This window comes from Aegilops tauschii, chromosome 5 (assembly GCF_002575655.3).
Source record: "Aegilops tauschii subsp. strangulata cultivar AL8/78 chromosome 5, Aet v6.0, whole genome shotgun sequence".
NCBI lineage: Eukaryota > Viridiplantae > Streptophyta > Magnoliopsida > Poales > Poaceae > Aegilops > Aegilops tauschii.
In genome coordinates this window covers 541593557-541615607 of record NC_053039.3, presented here as the reverse complement: position 1 = coordinate 541615607, position 22051 = coordinate 541593557, and positions in this window count along the sequence as shown.

Below are 22051 nucleotides of genomic sequence, written 5' to 3'. Positions count from 1 at the left end.
GGGTGCCGTCCAACTATCAACATTCCTAGGGGAGTTTTGTTTAAATTATTTGTGAAGTTTTTCATCCTTTGATCATAGGACTGGGCATCCCAGTTACCAGCCATTTTCTTGTGAATGATGAGCGGAGTCCACTCATCGTGAGAATAACCCACCTAGCATGGAAGATACTGACAGCCCCTAGTTGCTACATGAGCGATTCAGGCATACAAAACAGATTATTATTTGAAGGTTTAGAGTTTGGCACATGCAAATTTACTTGGAACGGCAGGTAAATACCGCATATAGGTAGATATGGTGGACACTCATGGAAGGAACTTGGTTCAAGGATTTGGATGCACAAGCAGTATTCCCTCTTAGTACAGATATTTTGGCTAGCAAAGGATTCTAAATAGCAAGCACCCCATGTTAGAGGATCCATAACAATATAACTTCTATACAAATATACCCAAGCATAACTCATTATGTTGTCTTCCTTGGCCAACATCAACTAATTTGCTCTGGTTTGAAAATAGTTAATGGGGCTCACAATCATAGAAGATGTCCAAGATAGTATATTTATATGTGAAATCTCTCTTCCTTCAATATTCTTTCATGAATTGTTCAAGTGACCAATACAACGTTTGCTAACCTTCAATAAATTTACCACCTCTACTTCTTATATGTAAAGTCATTACTCCCCATGGGATAAGCATATGAAACATATATAAATTCAGATTTATGACATTCAAATCATTCAACCATTTACTCATAGGATATAAGTGAAGCACACGAGTAAATGACAAACTACTCCAAAAAGATATAAGTGAAGATCAATGAGTAGTTAAATAATTATGTAGCTATGTGAAGACTCTCTCTCATTTAAGAATTTCAGATCTTGGTATTTTATTCAAACAGAAATCAAAGCTAAATAAAATAAAATGACGCTCCAAGCAAAACACATATCATGTGGTGAATAAAAATATAGCTCCAAGTAAAGTTACCGATGAACGAAGACGAAAGAGGGGATGCCATTCGGGGCATCCCCAAGCTTAGGCTCTTGGTTGTACTTGAATATTACCTTGGGGTGCCTTGGTAATCCCCAAGCTTAGGCTCTTGCCACTCCTTATTCCATAGTCCATCGAATCTTTACCCAAAACTTGAAAACTTCACAACACAAAACTTAGCAGAAAATCTCGTGAGCTCCGTTAGCGAAAGAAAACAAAAAAGCACTTCAAGGTACTGCAATGAACTCATTATTTATTTGTATTGGTGTTAAATATACTGAATTCCAACTTCTCTATGGTTTATAAACTATTTTACTGGCCATAGATTCATCAAAATAAGCAAACAACACACGAAAAACAGAATCTGTCAAAAACAGAACAGTCTGTAGTAATCTGTAACTAACGCAAACTTCTGGAACTCACAAAATTCTACCAAAATAGGAAGACCTATATAATTTTATTATTGATCTTCTACGATTGGAATCAATATTTTATCACGTTCTGGTGATTTTAAACAATTGTTTTCGTGAACAGAAAGTTTCTGGAATTTTCAGCAAGATGAAATAACTATCATCCAAGAAGATCCTATAGGTCTTACTTGGCACAAACACTAATTAAAACATAAAACTACATCTAAGCAGAGACTAGATCAAATATTTATTGCTAAACAGAACCAAAAAGAAGGAACAAAAAATAAAAATTGGGTTGCCTCCCAACAAGCGCTAACGTTTAACGCCCCTAGCTAGGCATGATGATTTCAATGATGTTTGCCTAAAAGATAATAACTGAAACATAAAGAGAGCATCATTAAGCATATAACTAGCACATTTAAGTCTAACCCACTTCCTATGCATAGGGATTTTGTGAGCAAACAACTTATGGGAACAATAATCAACTAGCATTGGTAGGCAAAACAAGCATAACTTCAAAACTTTAAGCACATAGAGAGGAAACTTGATATTATTGCAATTCCTACAAGCATATATTCCTCCCTCATAATAATTTTCAGTAGAATCATGAATAAATTCAACAATATAACCATCACCTAAAGCATTCTTTTCATGATCTACAAGCATAGAAAATTTACTACTCTCACATAAGCAAAACTCTTCTCATTCGGAATAGTGAGAGTATCATAAGAAACCCGAATACTATAAATTGTTTCCACATTAACAGAGTAATGTTCTGAAAAAGGGTAATCATAATCATGACAAGTTTTATAAATATAATCATCACTACTTTTTATAGCATAAGTTTCATCACAATAATCATCATAAGTAGCAACTTTGTTCTCATCATAGTCGATTGAAACCTCTTCCAAGATAGTGGACTCATCACTAAATAAGGTCATGACCTCCCCAAATCCACTTTCATAAATATTATAAGATTCAACATCCTCCAAAATAGTGGGATCATTACTTCCTAAAGTTCACACTCTTCCAAACCCACTTTCATCAATATAATCATCATAGGTAGAAGGCATGCTATCATCATAACAACTTTGCATATCAAAACTTGGGAGGCTAAAAATATCATCTTCATTAAACATAGCATCCCCAAGCTTGGGACAAACATTAATTTCAGCAAATATATTCTCAAATGCGTCATCCTCATCAAACATAGAATCCCCAAGCTTGGGCCTTTTCATATCATAAGCATAATCACTCTCATTATTAATAGTATGGATAGAACCAATGGTATAGAAATTATCATCATCACAATGAGTAGTAGGAGCAACATCATTTGGAAGGGATACCTTTTTACCTTTGCTTCTCCGTTTTTTCTTTTTCTTCTTCACATCATGTGCGGGTCTATCCCTCTTTTTTGAGCTCCTTATTGATGAGATTGGTTGAATAGAAGGCTCCTCCTTGTTACCTGATTCATCATAAGAAATAATAGGAGAATATTGGGAAGTCTCTTCCCTTTCATTAGTATTCTCTTGATCCTATATTTGTTTTCTTTTCTGTATGTAGTTGGCAATATAAGGATTTTCAATGCAATTCACCGCACAATACATATAACTTTCTTCTAGATCAATATCGAGGAATTTCTCACGGTTATATTCTGGAATAAACTTAGTTTGAAGTTTTAATTCGTCATAACCCAAAAGCAGACTAAGTTCATTATGATGTGCAAGGGAAATCAAGTCATCACAATTTTTGGACACGATTCGATCATGAAACAGTTTGCATTTGATATTTAAATGACCATGTTCATTGCAAAGTTCACAAGTATGGCTAAGATATTTTAAATTTTCAGCACTAACATTTATCCTTTCTTGCAACTATTTAGTCTCTAAGTACTTGTGCCTCTTACAAAATCTATCTTCCCTTTTTGGTATGTATTTGCAAACTCTATGCACTCCGCAAAAATCGACATGCTTATAAGAGATATTTTCATCATGACTGGTGCAATCATCATTAGTACCATGGATATTCAAGGAGTTCATACTAACAACATTGCAATCATGCTCATCATTCAAAGATTTAGTGCCAAACATTTTAATGCATTCTTCTTCTAACACTTTGGCACAATTTTCCTTTCCATCATACTCACAAAAGATATTAAAAAGATGAAGCGTATGAGGCAAACTCAATTCCATTTTTTTTGTAGTTTTGTTTTATAAACTAAACTAGTGATAAAATAAGAAACTAAAAGATTCGATTGCAAGATCTAAAGATATACCTTCAAGCACTGACCTCCCCGGCAACGGCGCCAGAAAAGAGCTTGATGTCTACTACGCAACCTTCTTCTTGTAGACGTTGTTGGGCCTCCAAGTGCAGAGGTTTGTAGGACAGTAGCAAATTTCCCTCAAGTGGATGACCTAAGGTTTATAAATCCGTGGGAGGCGTAGGTTGAAGATGGTCTCTCTCAAGCAACCCTGCAACCAAATAACAAAGAGTCTCTTGTGTCCCCAACACACCCAATACAATGGTAAATTGTATAGGTGCACTAGTTCGGCGAAGAGATGGTGATACAAGTGCAATATGGATGATAGATATAGGTTTTTGCAATTTGAAAATATAAAAAAGCAAGGTAAATAATGATAAAAGTGAGCACAAACGGTATTGCAATGCTAGGAAACAAGGCATAGGGTTCATACTTTCACTAGTGCAAGTTCTCTCAACAATAATAACATATTTGGATCATATAACTATCCCTCGACATGCAACAAAGAGTCACTCCAAAGTCACTAATAGCGGAGAACAAATGAAGAGATTATTGTAGGGTAGGAAACCACCTCAAAGTTATTCTTTCTGATCAATCTATTCAAGAGTCCGTAGTAAAATAACACGAAGCTATTCTTTCCGTTCGATCTATCATAGAGTTCGTACTAGAATAACACATTAACACACAAATCAACCAAAACCCTAATGTCACCTAGATACTCCAATGTCACCTCAAGTATCCGTGGGTATGATTATATGATATGCATCACACAATCTCGGATTCATCTATTCAAACCAACACAAAGTACTTCAAAGAGTGCCCCAAAGTTTCTACCGGTGAGTCAAGACGAAAACGTGTGCAACCCCTATGCATAAGTTCACAAGGTCACTGAACCCGCAAGTTGATCACCAAAACATACATCAAGTAGATCACGTGATATCCCATTGTCACCACAGATAAGCACATGCAAGACATACATCAAGTGTTCTCAAATCCTTAAAGACTGAATCCGACAAGATAACTTCAAAGGGAAAACTCAATCCATTACAAGAGAGTAGAGGGGGAGAAACATCATAAGATCCAACTATAATAGCAAAGCTCGCGATACATCAAGATCGTGCCAAATCAAGAACACGAGAGAGAGAGAGATCAAACACATAGCTACTGGTACATACCCTCAGCCCCGAGGGTGAACTACTCCCTCCTCGTCATGGAGAGCGCCGGGATGATGAAGATGGCCACCGGTGAGGGATCCGCCCTCCGGCAGGGTGCCGGAACAGGGTCCCGATTGGGTTTTGGTGGCTATAGAGGCTTGCTGCGGCGGAACTCCCGATCTATTCTGTTCCCCGATGGTTTTAGGGTATATTGATGTATATAGGCGAAAGAAGTCGGTCAGGGGAGCCACTAGGGGCCCACGAGGGTGGAGGGCGCGCCCAGCGGGGTGGGCGCGCCCCCTGCCTGATGCTCTCCTCGTTGATTCCCTGATGTGTACTCCAAGTCTCCTGGATTGCTTCCATTCCAAAAATAACTCTCCCGAAGGTTTCATTCCGTTTGGACTCCGTTTGATATTTCCTTTTCTGCGAAACACTGAAACAAGGAAAAAAAACAGAAACTGGCACTGGGCTCTCGGTTAATAAGTTAGTCCCAAAAATAATATAAAAGTGCATAGTAAAGCCCATTAAACATCCAAGATGGATAATATAATAGCATGAATACTTCATAAATTATAGATACGTTGGAGACGTATCAGGCGGCGGAGGGACGGACGTGTGGTGTCGGAGTAGCCGCCTCTGCAACCGCGTATCATTAATGTGTGCGGCAGAAGGATGGATGGACGGCACTTGTGTCATTTGAAGGTGGAGCAATCGCATGCACCGGGAAGCGGGGCGGGCGGCGCTGACCGTTTCGGGCGGAAAGCGCCCGCTCGCGAGGGAGGCGGTCTGGGTGGGCTCGGGCAGTCAGACTCGTGCTTGGCAGTGGGTTGGTCCAGCGGCCGGACATGCTGGCTCGCCAGCTACCTCGCCGAGCTGAGCGACGACAATCAGACGATGGACGTAGCTTCCGACCAAGACCCGGCGCCACTGTCCAAGCCGGTTCATGTCGTGTTCACCATAGAGCAGGTGCGGCCGCACTTCGACGCCCTAATGGAGGAAGAGCTACAAGCGCAGGAGGACCTGTGCTGCAACCTCCGTCTCCTCAACGAGCACCGGTGAACAAGAGAACGACAATGCCGTCGCGGACATGTGGCCCTATGATCCTGGCTTCCCTAATGAGCAGCGGGCGCTGTATCAGACCATCCGTAGGCCCCGCGAGGCCCTCTCCCTTGTCCTTCGAGTTGTTGCGCTCGCCATGGCGCCGCCGGCTTGCGTTGTCAACATGGTCAACGGACATGAGGATGAGGAGATGACTTTACTTGGAGAAGATGACAGCAAGTGCCTCCTTATTAGTATATAAAACCATAATTTTTTTTGCTTCCTCCTGGTTTCCTGACATCACGGTCCCACACCATTGTGAACCTATGTAGTCAATAAACGAGAGAATTGCACAAGAAGCGGCCGACATCTGGGACCAAGCAGCTCGAGCAGTATTTGTGTTTTTGAGGTGTGAGCACTGCAGAGTTTTTCTTAAGCGATGTTTAGCCCAGATATTAATTTTTCTCCTCTGAACAACAAGGAAAACATCGTTGCAGCTATTAACTAGGCGGGATGTGGCCCGTCTAGCCCAGGCCAGATATCCAACCCAGATATTAATTTTTTTTCAAGCTGAAAATGGCTAGCCCAGCTATACTTTTTTTTAAGAATAGGCAAGGCAAGTTGTTATTCTCCGCCCCGCTGGGCTGCAAATCTTTCCTAGGAGGGATGCATTAGGCTTAACAAGAAAATGGGCTTTAAGAAATAATAAATGGGATGTAATTACAAAAACTGGGCAGTAACTATAAAAAATGCACCAAACACGTAATTACTTTATAAAATATTATTTTTGGATATTGAAAATTTTAATTTCATTAATTGTTGCGTGCGCAATGTTTCGTTGGATTTTTACGTAATATAAATTTATATTGAAATTGTATTTAATCTGACTAGAAATTTCAGGATAAAAATATTTCGGATCCCATTAAAATGTGGGAAATTTTATTGAATTCTGTTTTGAACGGTTGGTTGAAATGGGCTATACTTTTAACAAACTGTAAATGGGTTGTAGTAAATTCCATTAGAATTCAAATATTGGCTGCACATTCTTACAAATCACAAATGGGCTATAAGTTCTCTGCCACACACTTGTGGCCTTACTAAGTTGACGCGTCCCCTAAAAAAAGAGTTGACGCGTATGCAAGGCTTTGTCAACTTATAGTCAACACACGGTTCTAGCAGCAGTGGCCGTTGGATGTCCATCCAACAGATGCCGTGCTTCTTCTTCAATATCGGATATTCTAGCTTCACCCGCCCAAAAAATGATTACTCCCCCTGACATTTGGGGCGCACTGTTTCGGAAGCTGACCTGTGGGCCTACTAAGTTGACGGGGATGGAGTGCTTTGTCAACTTAGTCAATATAAACAATTCTAGCTCCAGCGACCGTACGATGTCCATCCAACGGCCGTAGTGCTTCTTCAACCTCTGGTCTTGTTGCTCCAGCCGCCCAAAGCAGCGCCGGTCGTGCCGCATGATCCTGCCTCCCATGGTTGGCTGTGCTGCCGCGGAGGCATCACCGCCCCGTACTATTACCACCGCTGGCCAGGCCCTGCGGCGACGGCGGCCTCACACCGCAGCCGAACCAGTGAACCCTCGTACTCCTCTCCGCGCGGGCTTCCACTGCCGCGTCTTTCCCGGCTCCGCATCGTCCCCTTCCTAGGCCTCGCTGTCGTCCACCGCCCTGGTGCTCTCGGCGCGGCGTGGTCAACGTGGTCAAGGAACGACTTCCATCAGAAGATTACTATACGTGGAGAGGCTAACAGCTGGGTCCACGACGGCCGCAAGGAACTGCCTCCTTATTACGCGCAAAATAATTATTCCTCCACCTGACAGCGGGGACCCACCGGACGGGCAACTGTATTTCGTGAAAAAAAATGTTCCCCCCGCTGTTAGCTCGGACCCACCGAAGGTGCCTCCTTATTACGCACAAAAAAATGAATACTCCCCCTGCTAGTTGGGACCCACCTTGGTGGGAGGTTTACTTGTGGGCCTACTAAGTTTACGGGGACGGAGTGCTTTGTCAACTTAGTCAATATGAACGATTCTAGCTCCAGTGACCGTACGATGTCCATCCAACGGCCATAGTGCTTCTTCAAGCTCTGGTCTTGTTGCTCCAGCCGCCCAAAGCAGCGCCGGTCGTGCCGCATGCTCCTACCTCCCGTGCCCGGCTGTGCTGCCGCGAAGGCCTCACCGCCCCTACTATTCCCACCGCTGGCCAGGCCATCCCTCTACTCACCCACACCCCCTGTTATTCTGCGGCGACGGCAGCCTCACACCGCATCGAACCAGTGAACCCTCGTACTCCTCTATGCGTGGGCATCCACTATCATCCCCTTCCTAGGCCTCGCCGTCGTCCACCGCCCTGGTGCTCTCGGTGCGGCGTGGTCAACGTGGCCATGGAACGGCTTCCATCGGACGTGGACTGTACGTGGAGAGGCTGACAGCTGGGTCCACGGCCGCAGCAAGGAAGTGCCTCCTTATTACGCGCAAAATAATTATTCCTCCACCTGACAGCGGGGACCAACCGGACGGGCCACCGTATTTCGCGAAAAAAACATTTCCCCCTGACTGCTGGGACCCACCAGCTACATCTTCGCACGCAAGGAAGTGCGTCCAGGAAAAAAAAATGATTCACTCCCCTGACTGCTGGGACCCACCAGCTAAATCTTCGCAGGCAAGGAAGTGCCTGACAGTCGGGACCCACCTGGTCGAAGCGTACGTAGCGTTGTCATTCTGGTCGCGAACGTGTACGTACATACTGTTCGATGTAGAGGCGCGCACGTGTCGTAGTAGAGGCGCGCACGTAGCATGTACACGTACGTACAGCGGCCAGTGTGCAGGAAAGAAAATACGGCCACGTACGTACATACGGGCAGGGTCTCGAACGCCTACTCGCGCATACGTACGGCCAGGGCTCGTGTACATGGCTAGGTCGGAACGGAGAAACAGTGTCGTCATCGTGTTCATGGGGAGCCAACCGGCTGGGTCGGAACGGAATGCGTCGTCGTGTTCATCGGGAGGGCTTGGACGGAACAGCCGATCGAAACGAGGCCTGGCGTACCGCAGAATGGAGGAAACGGCCTTGTGTTCTACTGGCCACGTTCGAAACGGGATCCTGTTCATCGGGAGGGGTCTGTCGTACCGCAAAACGGAGGAAACAGGCCTCCTATGGTCGAAACGGGGGTCCTGTTGATTGGGAGGGGTGTGGCGTACCGCAAAACGAAGGAAACGGAGTTGTGTTGGAGCGCTACGGTCGAAACAGGGGTCCTGTTCATCGGGAGGGGTGTGGCGTACCGCAAAACGGGACTCCACGGGATACTGTTCGTCTCCACCGTCGACCCCCTCCAGCCTCCACGGGCTACTGTTCATCCATCGTCGACCTCCTCCAGCCTCAACCTGCGACTGTTCATCCACGGGCTCCTGTTCATCCACGGGCTCCTGTTCATCCAGCCTCTACCGCGCGCTACTCCACCGGCTACTGTTCAACCAGCCCTCTCCACGGGCTCCTGTTCAACCACCCCTCCACGGGCTACTGTTCATCCTGCCCTCCACTGTCTACTGTTCATCCAACCCTCCACGGGGTGGTCCTGTTCATCCTGCCCTCCACGGGGTCCTTTTCATCCAGCCCCAACCGGCTCGAACAATCGGGGTCCTGTTCATCCACCCCCACCGGGAACTATTCATCCAAACCCCCCAGCAACGCTCACTGTTCATCCAGAGGCAACGCCATGGGGTCCTGTTCATCCACCCCCACCGGGAACTGTTCATCCAAACCCCCCAGCAACGCTCACTGTTCATCCAGAGGCAGCATTGATCGGCTTCAGTTAGCAGCAGTAGCAAAGGAATCACTCGATCGGGTTCAGTTAACAACCATCGATCGATCGCTCGGGTTCCGTAACGCGTAGCCTGCAGTGCAATCGCTCGGATTCAGTTACAGCCCAACGCCTCGCTCGGGTTCAGTTAGAGCCCAACGCCTCACACACACGCGCGTACGTACGAGAGAAACGCGCATCGCTCGCCCCCCGACCACCCACCGTACCGGGGACTCCATGATATTTTCCGCGCCCTCGCTTCTACCATGGTTTTCTCCGTCATGGACGGCCCAAAGAATGTCATGCAGCTGCGTCTCCGGCCCGCCCAGGACACAACGCCCATTTTCTGTCATGATTTTTTGTCATAGAAGTAGGACCCCACCACATCTATGATGATACCGGGTTTTGTCACAATTATCGTCATAGAAGTGTCATAAGTATGACAGAAAAGATTTTCGTTCGGCCCAAAATGTCACGGATGTGTCTTTTTTTTGTAGTGATACAACGGAAAATCGAACAGGAAAAAAAATGCATAATATCAAAAGTACTGCGGAGTTATATTACATAAATTGTTGCCGCGGTTCTAACTAAAGATAGAAATTGTCTTGGTCATGAACCCGCAGCGGCGATGAGAAACGGGGTGCCTAATTCCGGCGCTGCCCTCCACCCTCTGGATTCCGTCGATGCGACTGATGATGGGCTTGATACGCTCCTTGAGCGCCGCAATGTCCGCATCCTCGGGCAAGCTCTCTAGCGCAGCTTCGAAGTCGAGGTCAGGATTCCAGTGCGCCACCTTGGCGAGGACCTTGGTCATGGCACCCCGGCAAAGCCTCCGGGACTCATCGGCCAGGGAGGCCTCCCGGTTGGAGTGGAACTGCCCCAGGGCCCGAGAACACGCTCGAAGCACAGGGTCAGCTTGGTGTTGGTAGTCCCGCTGCGCTCTGGGGCGTACCTCACATTTGGCATCCCCATGGTAGCCAGCTGCGTGGTGATCCTGCCAGCGACGTCCACAAGACGGCTGATCCAACGATTCTCGCCCTCCACAAAATCCTTGTGGCTGGCGGCCTCGTTCTTTCACAGCTGCTTCTAGGTCTCCAGCACCTTGGCCAGGGTCCCCTCCCGGGCCTTGGCCTCCGAGAGCATCCCTTCGAGGCTTTCCAGCTTCAGCTTCAGGTCCATGATGGAGTTGTTGGCTGTGGAGAGCAGCTCGGCCTTGCCGAGGACTGCGGTCTGCGCGTCGGCCAAGGCGCCCTTGGCTGCGTCCCTCTCCCCCGTCAGCTCTAGGGCCTGCTTCTTCAGCCCATCCCGCTCCACCTCCAGCTCATTCACTCTGCCGGCATGAACCAGAGCCTGGGCATCGAGCGCCTCTCTGTGCCTCTACTCCAGCTCCTGGGTCTGCTGCACGAGGAGCTTTTCCACCTCTTCATCCTTGCCGTGGAGCGTCGCGGCAAGCTTCTCCTCACGCGCGGCAAGCTCCTCATCCTGGGAGTTCAGCGCGGCCTGGTGCTGGGTCCGAGCGGCCTCGGCTGCGGCGGCCAAGCCCTCCGCGGTCTCCTAGGCCTCCTCGATGTCGGCCCGCTTCATGGTGAGCTCCACGTCGCGCTTGGCCAGCTCACCCTGGGCGACCTTCAGCTCCTCGCAAGCCTGGTGGAACCAAGTCTGCGTCTCGGGGACGCGCACCTTGAGGTCCGCCTCCGCCTTGTCCACCGTTGCCATCCTGGACTTGGCCTTGTCCAGGCGGGCGCGGTGGAGTGCCTGGAGCTTCCGGAAATTGGCGCCCATGGCCTGGAGAAGCCGCTCCTCCTGAGAACCGTCGTCACCGATGCTAGGTTCGTCAACAACCTCGAGCCCGGCGGCGGTAAGCACCTCCTCGTCGAACACCTCTCCCTCGACGGGCGCCCTGGAGCTCGACGCCACTGGAAGGTGGACGAAAAGGTCGTCGCTCACCCTCAGATACCTGCCGGAGCCAGAGGCGGCGGAGGAGGAAGGCTGGTCATCAACCACCTCCTCCTCGGCAGCGGCCTTGCCGGCCTCCTCGGCAGTAGCCTTGCCGGGCTCCCCGGCAGGCCCCTTAGCAGCGTCCTCACCAGCGCCCTTGGCGGTCTCATTGGCGGCGATCTTCTCGGCCTCTGCCTCGGCGGCCTTGGCGACGTCCTCGATGACGGTGTCTATGCCCTCCTGGTCCGCCAATGGACGATCTGGATACCAAGAAGGGTATGAGACAAAGCCAAGACCAAGAGTCAGCAAAAACAGAAAAAGGGATAGGGACGGAAGGCGAGTAACTTACCTGTGCCGGGCTGAGAAGCAGAGGTCCCCTCCCCGCCAACATTTGGCGCGGAGGCGAAGCCACCAGCGCCCGAGTTCGCCTCCTCCTCCTCCGTGTGCATGGGCTCGGTGCTTGGCGCCCTTGCCGGGGACGCCCCTTGGGGCGGCGTGGTCGATGGGGGTGGCATGTTGGGGGTAGCCCTCTGTGGCTCCTCCTGCTGATGTCCTCCTCCTACAACCATGGGAAGGTCAGCGCCGAAGGATCGTACCACCAACACACGTCGATGAGGGGTGAGTGATGAGCTAACGCTGGGGGCTGTCCGGGCTGCTCAACACCACCAGCGGTGTGCCGGAAGTACCTGCCGGGGGCTGGCCGCTCGCCGAAGCCCTGGCCCACTTCACCCTCTGGGTTAGTGTCTCCGTATCCCTGCAAAACAGAAGAACAGGTCAAGACAAGCGGCAAAGATTGAGGAGACGGAGACGACAGAAAAGGGACAAGATACTTACTCGTCCTCCACCCCTCCTCTGCTACTTTCCTCTTCCTCCGTGGGCTGAGGGACCCGAAGTCAAAGGTGACCTCCGCGTCGACACCTGCCGGGGATGGAAGGAGGGCGGAGTCTGGACGCGCTTGGACGAAGAAGAGGCAGTCGCCTTCTTCTTCGCCACCGCGGCCTTCACTACCTTCTTCGCCGCCGCGGCCCTCATCTGGCGCGCGGACGCCTCCTGGGCATGCCGGGGCTGCCCGACCCTGTCGGGCCGAACCGGCTCGCCAGAGGTGGCCCACCGTGGGACTCGCCGCCTCCCCATGGCCGGAGGGTCGATAGCCTCGGCCTCCTCCGACGACGACTCGTCGACCACATCTTCGACGAGAGGAGGCCCGGTGCCAGCGCTGCTGGCCTCCCTAGCGGCCTCCGCCCACTGGGCGAGCTCCTTCTCCTCTACGGCCGCTGCGGCCTTGTCCTCCACACTGCCGGCAATATAATCCACCGCCCTGGCGGCAATATAATCCAGCTCCGCTTGAGTGGTGTCCCGGATGAGCAGCAGCTTATCGGTGACGTACCCCTCATGCAAGGTGTCGAAGAACTCCTGCACTTGAATTTCCTCCGGCTCGACCCAGCTCGGGTCAAGGCCATGCGCGTTGAAGTCCGGCCTCATGGCGTTGATGTCGGTCCGGCGAGAGTTGTTGCTCAGCGGGACCACTACTACCGGCAACTTAAACAAGGGCCCCTTGGCGACCTTGCCGGCCTTCACGGCACCCTTGTGGCCTTGCCGGACCGCTCGACCTCACCATCGCGGTTCACGTCGAGCTGAAAGAGCCGCTGGCAGAAGTGGGCATGCCCCATTACCGTGAAGTTGTGGTCGAGGCCGTGGCGAAGACTCATGACGTCGGCGGCGTTCGTGAAAAGCTAGGCCGGTCTCCCCTTGCTGTGCAGCGGAGCGATTCGGCGGCTGATGAAATCCGCCCCGATCATCTCAAGGGGGAGCCCGGCCTCGGTGAGCCGAAGAATCCTGGTGGTGGCGACCGTGAGCTTCGCATCGTCGGCATCAACATCGCTCCAGTCGCTCCGCCGAACCGGCGGCGCATGGCGAACCCGGCAGAAATCTTGTGGATCATCCTCCTCAATCCAGCACCACCGGCCCCGCCACTCTTCCCACCTCTCCTTCTGAGCGCCCTTCGGGTATGCCCCCTTGGACGTTGGGATTCAGGCCACGCAACCGGAAATGGCGCCCCCCCGGTTGGATCCGAGGGAAGAAGTAGTGGCGGAAGAGCGCCCTGTTGGGATGCACCCCGGCGAAACCTTCGCAGAGGTGCGCAAAGAGAGCCATGCACGCCACGGAATTTGGAGTAAAATCCAGAAGGTGGAAGCCATAGGTGTGCATGACGCATTGAAGAAATCGGAGAAAGGGGGGCAAAGGCCGCAAGAGAAGTAATCGACAAAGAACGGATACCGATTCGGGGCGGCCTCAGCGCAATTGGCGGGGATGACGCGCGTGGCTGGATGCCCCGTCGTCTCTCCCCCCGTCTTGCACCCCCACAAGGCCCTGAAGCAGTCCCGGAGCTCGAACACATCGACCGTCGAGGGGAAGTAGGCGAACTGCGTCCACTGCGCTGCCAACACACTCTCCGGCGGCTCCGTCGCTCCGGCGTCCTTGGCCACTCCCTTGCCATTGGTGGATTTGGGTGCCATGACGGCTGGGGGGGGGGGCAAGGGACAGAAGACGGCGGGGACGCAGCGGCGGCGAGCAAAGGCAAAAGCTTAGGAAGGAAGGAGAAGGGGGCGGCGGTTCCGAGATTGAAGAAGATGAAGGAGGGTAAAGTGAGCAGCGCGCCCGCGGTTATCCCTTTTTACGGGGAAGGTGCGGGCCGCCTCCTCTCCCATTAACTACGACGTGAAGCATGCGTGCGGGAACCGCATCGCGCATGACCCCCCACGTCACGCGTTCAACGCGGGTCGTGGGGAAACGCAGCGAACGAAATAGTTACTGCGGTAAAATCTGCCCCGCCTGCCCGCGCACCGTTGGGCCTGGCCCAACAGCGTGTCGCGCTTATGTGTGGCCCAGGCCCGGGGGCTCCTGTCGGAGTACAAAAGTAGGGGCTCTCCTTTTGACCCCTTTTACTTGTGCACGGGCAGTCAGAGACACGCGCCACGGCCACACGTAGCTGGGCAAGGGAGGGAAGCAGGAGAGAATCCGAAGCACAAGACAACCAAGACAACGACAAGATCAGAGACACAAGGAGACAGGGGAGCGAGGTGGACTCCCCCGGCAAGATCCTTGCCGGGGTGGCCTCCGCGGCCCCGGCAAGAGCCTTGCCGGGGCAACTTGCCCAAACACCAGCAGAGCGAGCCACCCTTGAGCCCAAAAGATTCCAAACGCCGCCAACAACTGTACTGTAACTAGGGCTCGGGAGGCACCTCCGCGGTGGCATGCAGATCTTTGTCAAGATCATAAACATGTGAGATCAGATGAGGACCAGAAGACGGCGACCCTCGGCGGGATCCCAGCCGAGGGAATCCACAAGACCCCCGGCAAGCGCCTTGCCAGGGACGACTGCAACACCACGACAAGACCGTTGCCGGGCCCCCGGCAAGGCCCTTGCCGAGGGCGTCAGCGGGGCCACAGTCAGGCCCGCGTCGACCAAGACTCCACCGCCGTCCTGAAGCAGCTGCTAGCTCAACCAGCTGGCCAGGCACCTGCCTAGTGACGGGTAGCCTCTACGCCAACTCAGCAAGCACCTGCGTGGTGGCATGCAGATCTTCGTGAAGACCCTACCACCACGCCACCTCAGCTGCCTGCCTGCCTACATGGCGCCACACGCATCGCTGGCCTGGGCGCAAGTCGAAGCAAGGCGAGGCGGCGACGGATGGGACGGGCCTCGTTCCCGTCCCCGATAAAAGCTAAGGGACACCTAAGTGACGCATTAAATGCATCTTGTCCTTTAATACGGGCGATAATCTCGTAGCACTGTAGACCTTTCCACCTCCTGTGTGCCACTGTGGCAACCCCTTTTTTCCTATAAAAGGATGCCCATGGCGACCAGGAGAGGGATTCTGCTCTTTTGGGCAAGTTGCTCCCCGTAGCTAGCTCAGGAACACAAGAACACTCAATACATCCACCAAAGCAGGACTAGGGTATTACGCATCCTCGCGGCCCGAACCTGGGTAAACGATCCGTGTGCTTCCTGTTAGACCTGCTCTTCTCACGACCCCGCGCCCGCCAACCGTAGAAGGGATTCCAATGATCCCATAGGTGTCATCCACTTGCTAATCTTTTTAAGAGATCCAATTATGATGAACCAATTGCTAGTGAGTTGAGTGCACTAGATTATATTTATGGAGTTTTGCTTGAAATCCGTGAATCTGGAAATTGTGATGAAGTGCTTTATAAAGTGATTCACGATAGATCTTTGAATAAAAAGCATGATTGCAATGATATTACTATAAATTCCCTTAATGTCAACTGTGCTAATAATATGCAAAACCCTAAGCATGGGATGCTAATATTGCTATGTCTACTACTTGTTGCAATGATCATGATTGGGGTGATTCTTCTTATGATCTTGAAAATTTATTTAAGCCCCATGATGAATATGAGATTGATAATAATGTTTGCAATAATATTGCAAGTGGGTTTGGAAGAGTTTCGACTTTAGATCCCACATATTTGGAGAATATTCAATCTTATGAATTTTTTGATAAAAGTGGGTTCGGGGAGGTCATGTCTTTATTTTATGATAATCCCACTATTTCGGAAGAGTGTCAACTTTGCATGCATGTGGATCATGAAGAGAAAATTTTATGTGACAGATATATTTTTGAATTTGAGTATGATCCCACGTGTAATTATTATGAGAGACTAAAATATGGTTGTAGAAATTTTCATGTTACTAAATTACCTCTCGTTATGTTGAGATTGCTATTGTTTCTTTCTTATTCCTTGCATATGCTAGATCTTGCTTGCCTTGCTAATTTGTTTCCCTATAAAATTCCTATGCATAGGAAGCATGTTAGACTTAGATTTGTTTGTCACATGTTTTATGATGCTCTCTTTGTGTTTCAGTTGATATCTTTGATGTGAGCATCATTAAAATTATGAATGCATAGCTAGGGGCGTTAAACGATAGCACTTGTTAGGAGGTAACCCAATTTTATTTTTGTTATTTGCTTTCTGCTTCTGTTTAGTAAAAAATAATTCATCTAGCTTCTGTTTAGATGTGAATTTATGTTTTAATTAGTGTTTGTGCCAAGTAGAACCTTTGGGAAGACTTGGGTGAAGTCTCTGCGATCTTGCTGTAAAAACCAGAAACTTTTGCGCTCACGAGATTAGCTGCCATGTTTTACTGGAGAGTGATTTTATGTTGATTCTTTTTGAAGGTGATTAATAGACAAATTCCTCACGTCCACCAATTTATTGCAGATTTTTTGGAGTTACAGAAGTATTCGAATGATACAGATTGCTACAGAGTCTACTGTTTTGACAGATTCAGTTTTTCGTGTGTTGTTTGCTTATTTTGATGAATCTATGAGTAGTATCGGGGGGTATGAACCATAGAGAAGTTGGAATAAAGTAGCTTTAACACCAATATAAATAAATAATGAGTTCATTACAGTACCTTAAAGTGGTGGTTTATTTTCTTATACTAACAGAGCTCATAAGATTTTCTGTTGAAGTTTTGTGTTGTGAAGTTTCCATTTTTTGGGTAAAGATTTGATGGATTTTGGAATAAGGAGTCACAAGAGCCTAAGATTTGGGATGCACAAGGAACCCCAAGGTAAAATTCAAGGACAACCAAAAGACTAAGCTTGGGGATGCCCCGCAAGGCATCCCCTCTTTCGTCTTCGTCTATCGGTAAGTTTACTTGAGGCTATATTTTTATTCACCACATGATATGTGTTTTGCTTGGAGCGTCTTGTATGATTTGAGTCTTTGATTTTTAGTTTACCACAATCATCCTTGCTGTACACACCTTTTGGGAGAGACAAGCATGAAGCGGAATTTATTAGAATACTCTATGTGCTTCACTTATATCATTTGAGCTAGATAATTTTTCTCTAGTGCTTCACTTATATCTTTTTAGAGCACGGTGGTGGTTTTATTTTATAGAAATTATTGAACTCTCATGCTTCACTTATATTATTTTGACAGTCCTTTAGAACAACATGGTAATTTTCTTTGGTTATGAATTTAGTCCTAATATGATAGGCATCCAAGAGGGATATAATAAAAACTTTCATATAAAGTGCATTGAATACTATGAGAAGTTTGATTCCTTATGATTGTTTTGAGATATGAAGATGGTGATATTAGAGTCATGCTATTGAGTAATTGTGAATTTGAGAAATACTTGTGTTGAGGTGTGTGAGTCCCGTAGCATGCACATATGGTGAACCGTTATGTAACGAAGTTCGAGCATGAGATATTTTTTGATTGTCTTCCTTATGAGTGGCGGTCGGGGACGAGCGATGGTCTTTTCCTACCAATCTATCCCCCTAGGAGCATGCGCGTAGTACTTTGTTTCGATGACTATTATATTTTTGCAATAAGTATGTGAGTTCTTTATGACTAATGTTGAGTCCATGGATTATACGCACTCTCACCCTTCCACCATTGCTAGCCTCTCTTGTGCCGCGGAACTTTCGCCAGTACCATACACCCACCATATACCTTCCTCAAAACGGCCACCATACCTACCTATTATGTCATTTCCATGGCCATTCCGAGATATATTGCCATGCAACTTTCCACCTTTCCGTTTATTATGACACGCATCATCATTGTCATATTGCTTTGCATGATCATGTAGTTGACATCTTATTTGTGGCAAAGCTACCTTTCATAATTCTTTCATACATGTCGCTCTTGATTCATTGCACATCCCGGTACACCGCCGGAGGCATTCATATAGAGTCATATTTTGTTCTAGTATCGAGTTGTAATTCTTGGGTTGTAAGTAAATAATAGTGTGATGATCTTCATTATTAGAGCATTGTCCCATGTGAGGAAACAAAAAAAGGGGGGCCAAAGAAGCCCATGAAAAAAAAGAGGAGGCCAAAGAAACCAAAAAAAATATGAGAGAAAAAGAGAGAAGGGACAATGCTACTATCCTTTTACCACACTTGTGCTTCAAAGTAGCACGATGATCTTCATGATAGAGAGTCTCCTATGTTGTCACTTTCATATACTAGTGGGAATTGTTCATTATAGAACTTGGCTTGTATATTCCAACGATGGGCTTCCTCAAATACCCTAGGTCTTCATGAGCAAGCAAGTTGGATGCACACCCACTTAGTTTTCTTTTTGAGCTTTCATACATTTATAGCTCTAGTGCATTCATTGCATGGCAATCCCTACTCACTCACATCGATATCTATTGATGGGCATCTCCATAGCCTGTTGGTACGCCTAGTTGATGTGAGACCATCTTCCTCCTTTTTTTGCCTTCTCCACAACCACCGCTCTATTCCACCTATAGTGCTCTATCCATGACTCACGCTCATTAATTGCGTGAAAGTTGAAAAAGTTTGAGAATACTAAAGTATGAAACAATTGCTTGGCTTGTCACTGGGGTTGTGCATGATCTGCGTATTTTGTGTGATGAGGATGAAGCATAGCCAGACTATATGATTTTGTAGTGATAAGCTTTCTTTGGCCATGTTATTTTGAGAAGACATAATTGCCTTGTTAGTATGCTTGAAGTATCACTGTTTTTATGTCAATATTAAACTTTTGTCTTGAATCTTTCGGATCTGAACATTCATGCCACAATAAAGAAAACTACATTGATAATTATGTTAGGTAGCATTCCACATCAAAAATTATATTTTTATCATTTACCTACTCGAGGACGAGTAGCAATTAAGCTTGGGGATGCTTGATACGTCTCCAACGTATCAATAATTTTTGATTGTTTCATGTTATTATATTATCTGTTTTGGATGTTTAATGGGTTTAATATGCTCTTTTATATTATTTTTGGGACTAACCTATTAACCGGAGGCCCAGTGCCAGTTTCTGTTTTTTTGCCTATGTTAGAGTTTTGCTGAAAAGGAATACCAAACGGAACGAAACCTTCGCGATGATCTTTCTTGGACCGAAAGCAAACCAGAAGACTTAGAGTTGAAGTCTGGAACTCCGCGAGGCGGCCACGAGGCAGGAGAGCGCGCCCCCACCCTCGTGGGCCCCTCGGAGCTTCACCGACATACTTCTTTTGCCTATATATACTCTTATACCCTAGAAACATCAGGGAGATCCACGAAACCACTTTTCCACCACCGCAACCTTTTGTACCCGTGATATCCCATCTTGGGGCCTTTTCCGGCGATCTACCGGAGGGGGAATCAATCAAGGAGGGCTTATACATCAACACCATTGCCTCTCCGATGAAGCGTGAGTAGTTTACCACAGACCTTCGGGTCCATAGTTATTAACTAGATGGCTTCTTCTCTCTCTTTGATTCTCAATACAAAGTTCTCCTCGATGTTCTTGGAGATCTATTCGATGCAATACTCTTTTGCGGTGTGTTTGCCGAGATCCGATGAATTGTGGATTTATGAACAGGTTTATCTATGAATATTATTTGATACTTCTCTGAATTCTTATATGCATGATTTGATATCTTTGCAAGTCCCTTCGAATTATCGGTTTAGTTTGGCCTACTAGATTGATCCCTCTTGCAATGGGAGAAGTGCTTAGCTTTGTGTTCAATCTTGCGGTGTCCTTTCCCAGTGACAGTAGGAGCAGCAAGGCACGTATTGTATTGTTGCCATCGAGGATAAAAAGATGGGGTTTATATCATATTGCTTGAGTTTATCCCTCTACATCATGTCATCTTGCTTAAAGTGTTACTCTGTTCTTATGAACTTAATACTCTAGATGCATGCTGGATAGCGGTCGATGTGTGGACTAATAGTAGTAGATGCGGAATTGTTTCGGTCTACTTGACACGGACGTGATGCCTATATTCATGATCATTGCCATAGATATCTTCATAAGTATGCGCTTTTCTATCAATTGCTCGGTAGTAATTTGTTCACCCACCATAATACATGCTATCTTGAGAGAAGCCACTAGTGAAACCTATGGCCCGCGGGTCTCTTTGTTATTATATTGCATCTCTTTTATTTACATCGCATCTCGTTTACTATTTTGCGATCTTTACTTTCCAATCTATACAACAAAAATACCAAAAATATTTACTTTATTATCTTTATTAGATCTCACTTTTGCGAGTGACAGTGAAGGGATTGGCAACCCCTTTATCGCGTTGGTTGCAGGGTTCTTGATTGTTTGTGCAGGTACTAGGTGACTTGTGCATTATCTCCTGATGGATTGATACCTTGGTTCTTAAAAACTGAGGGAAATACTTACACTACTTTGCTGCATCACCCTTTCCTCTTCAAGGGAAAACAAACGCATGCTCAAGAGGTAGCAGTCGACATGATGTCGCAGCTGGGTACACGTCCCGTCAGTACCCCCATTCCTCCCCAGGAGTGGGCAGAGGCCCTCTGCACCTTACTTGCACCAGAGGCCAGCCGCGCCATACTTGCACCGGACGCCGGCCACGTCATTCGCATGGGTCGCGCCGTTCGCCTTGTCCGTGGCCCGCTCGATGCCAACGCGTTGGTCGGTAGGCTCGACCGCTTCCTTGGCCCAGGTTTCCACCTGGGTGCAGTAGAGGAACATGGCCGTCGCATCCTCGAGCTGGTGATCTCCGATGAAATAGCCAACTTGGAGCTCGAGATCTCGCTCCAGATGCCTGCACGAGTTCATGTAGAGCCAAGAGCTACCGTAGGCAAGGGCTACTGGTCATGGTCTCATGGACGCGTTTTATTTTGTTGAGTCGTTTCGACATGGATAGCTATGTATTCACAACAATCATAGTATTATTCTGTTTATTGCTCTGTTTCAATGTGTGTACTCTGTTTTCCGTTCTTATATGTTTTGTTTCAATGTGTGTGTATACGTTTTCCATTTTGTATATGTGGATGATAACAGCTAGATTCAAATTAGTATACAAAAACAGATAGAAAATGAAATTCATAATATATATATATATAATATTTGTTCATTAGTTCATCACAGAATATATATATATATAATATCATCACATATACGTGATGATACTTAACTACTAGGTACAATGCATAAAATTGAAAAACGAACAATACTAAAAGTAATAATCCCTCCTGGGACCAGTATTCCGGCAGCCCCTCGACAGCAGCTCCCTGGTGCACGACGTCTTCCCAGTGAGGAGGCAGTACTCCGCCTCCTCCGCTTCGCAGCGCTTGATGTACTGATCTGGCTCTTGCTTGCGGGCGAGAGCGAACGATCTTGCCATTTCGTTGGGCGCCCACCAGAGCTCCTCGTCGGTGGCACGCTAGAGCTTATCGGCCCACCTCCACGCAGTGACGAGGCGCCCAGAACCTTTGACCTTCCTCGCGAAGTACCCGTCTTCGTACACCTCCTTCGCATGATGACGCGCCCGCCCCCAAAGCTACACCGCCTCTTTTTTCCAGGCGGCATCACGGGCTTCACAGGCCGCCTGGTATCGGGCTTCCTCCTGCACCATCTCCTTCTTGAACGACACTTGTCTGGCTTTCTCAGTCGGCGGCAACGACTTCCACAGACAAA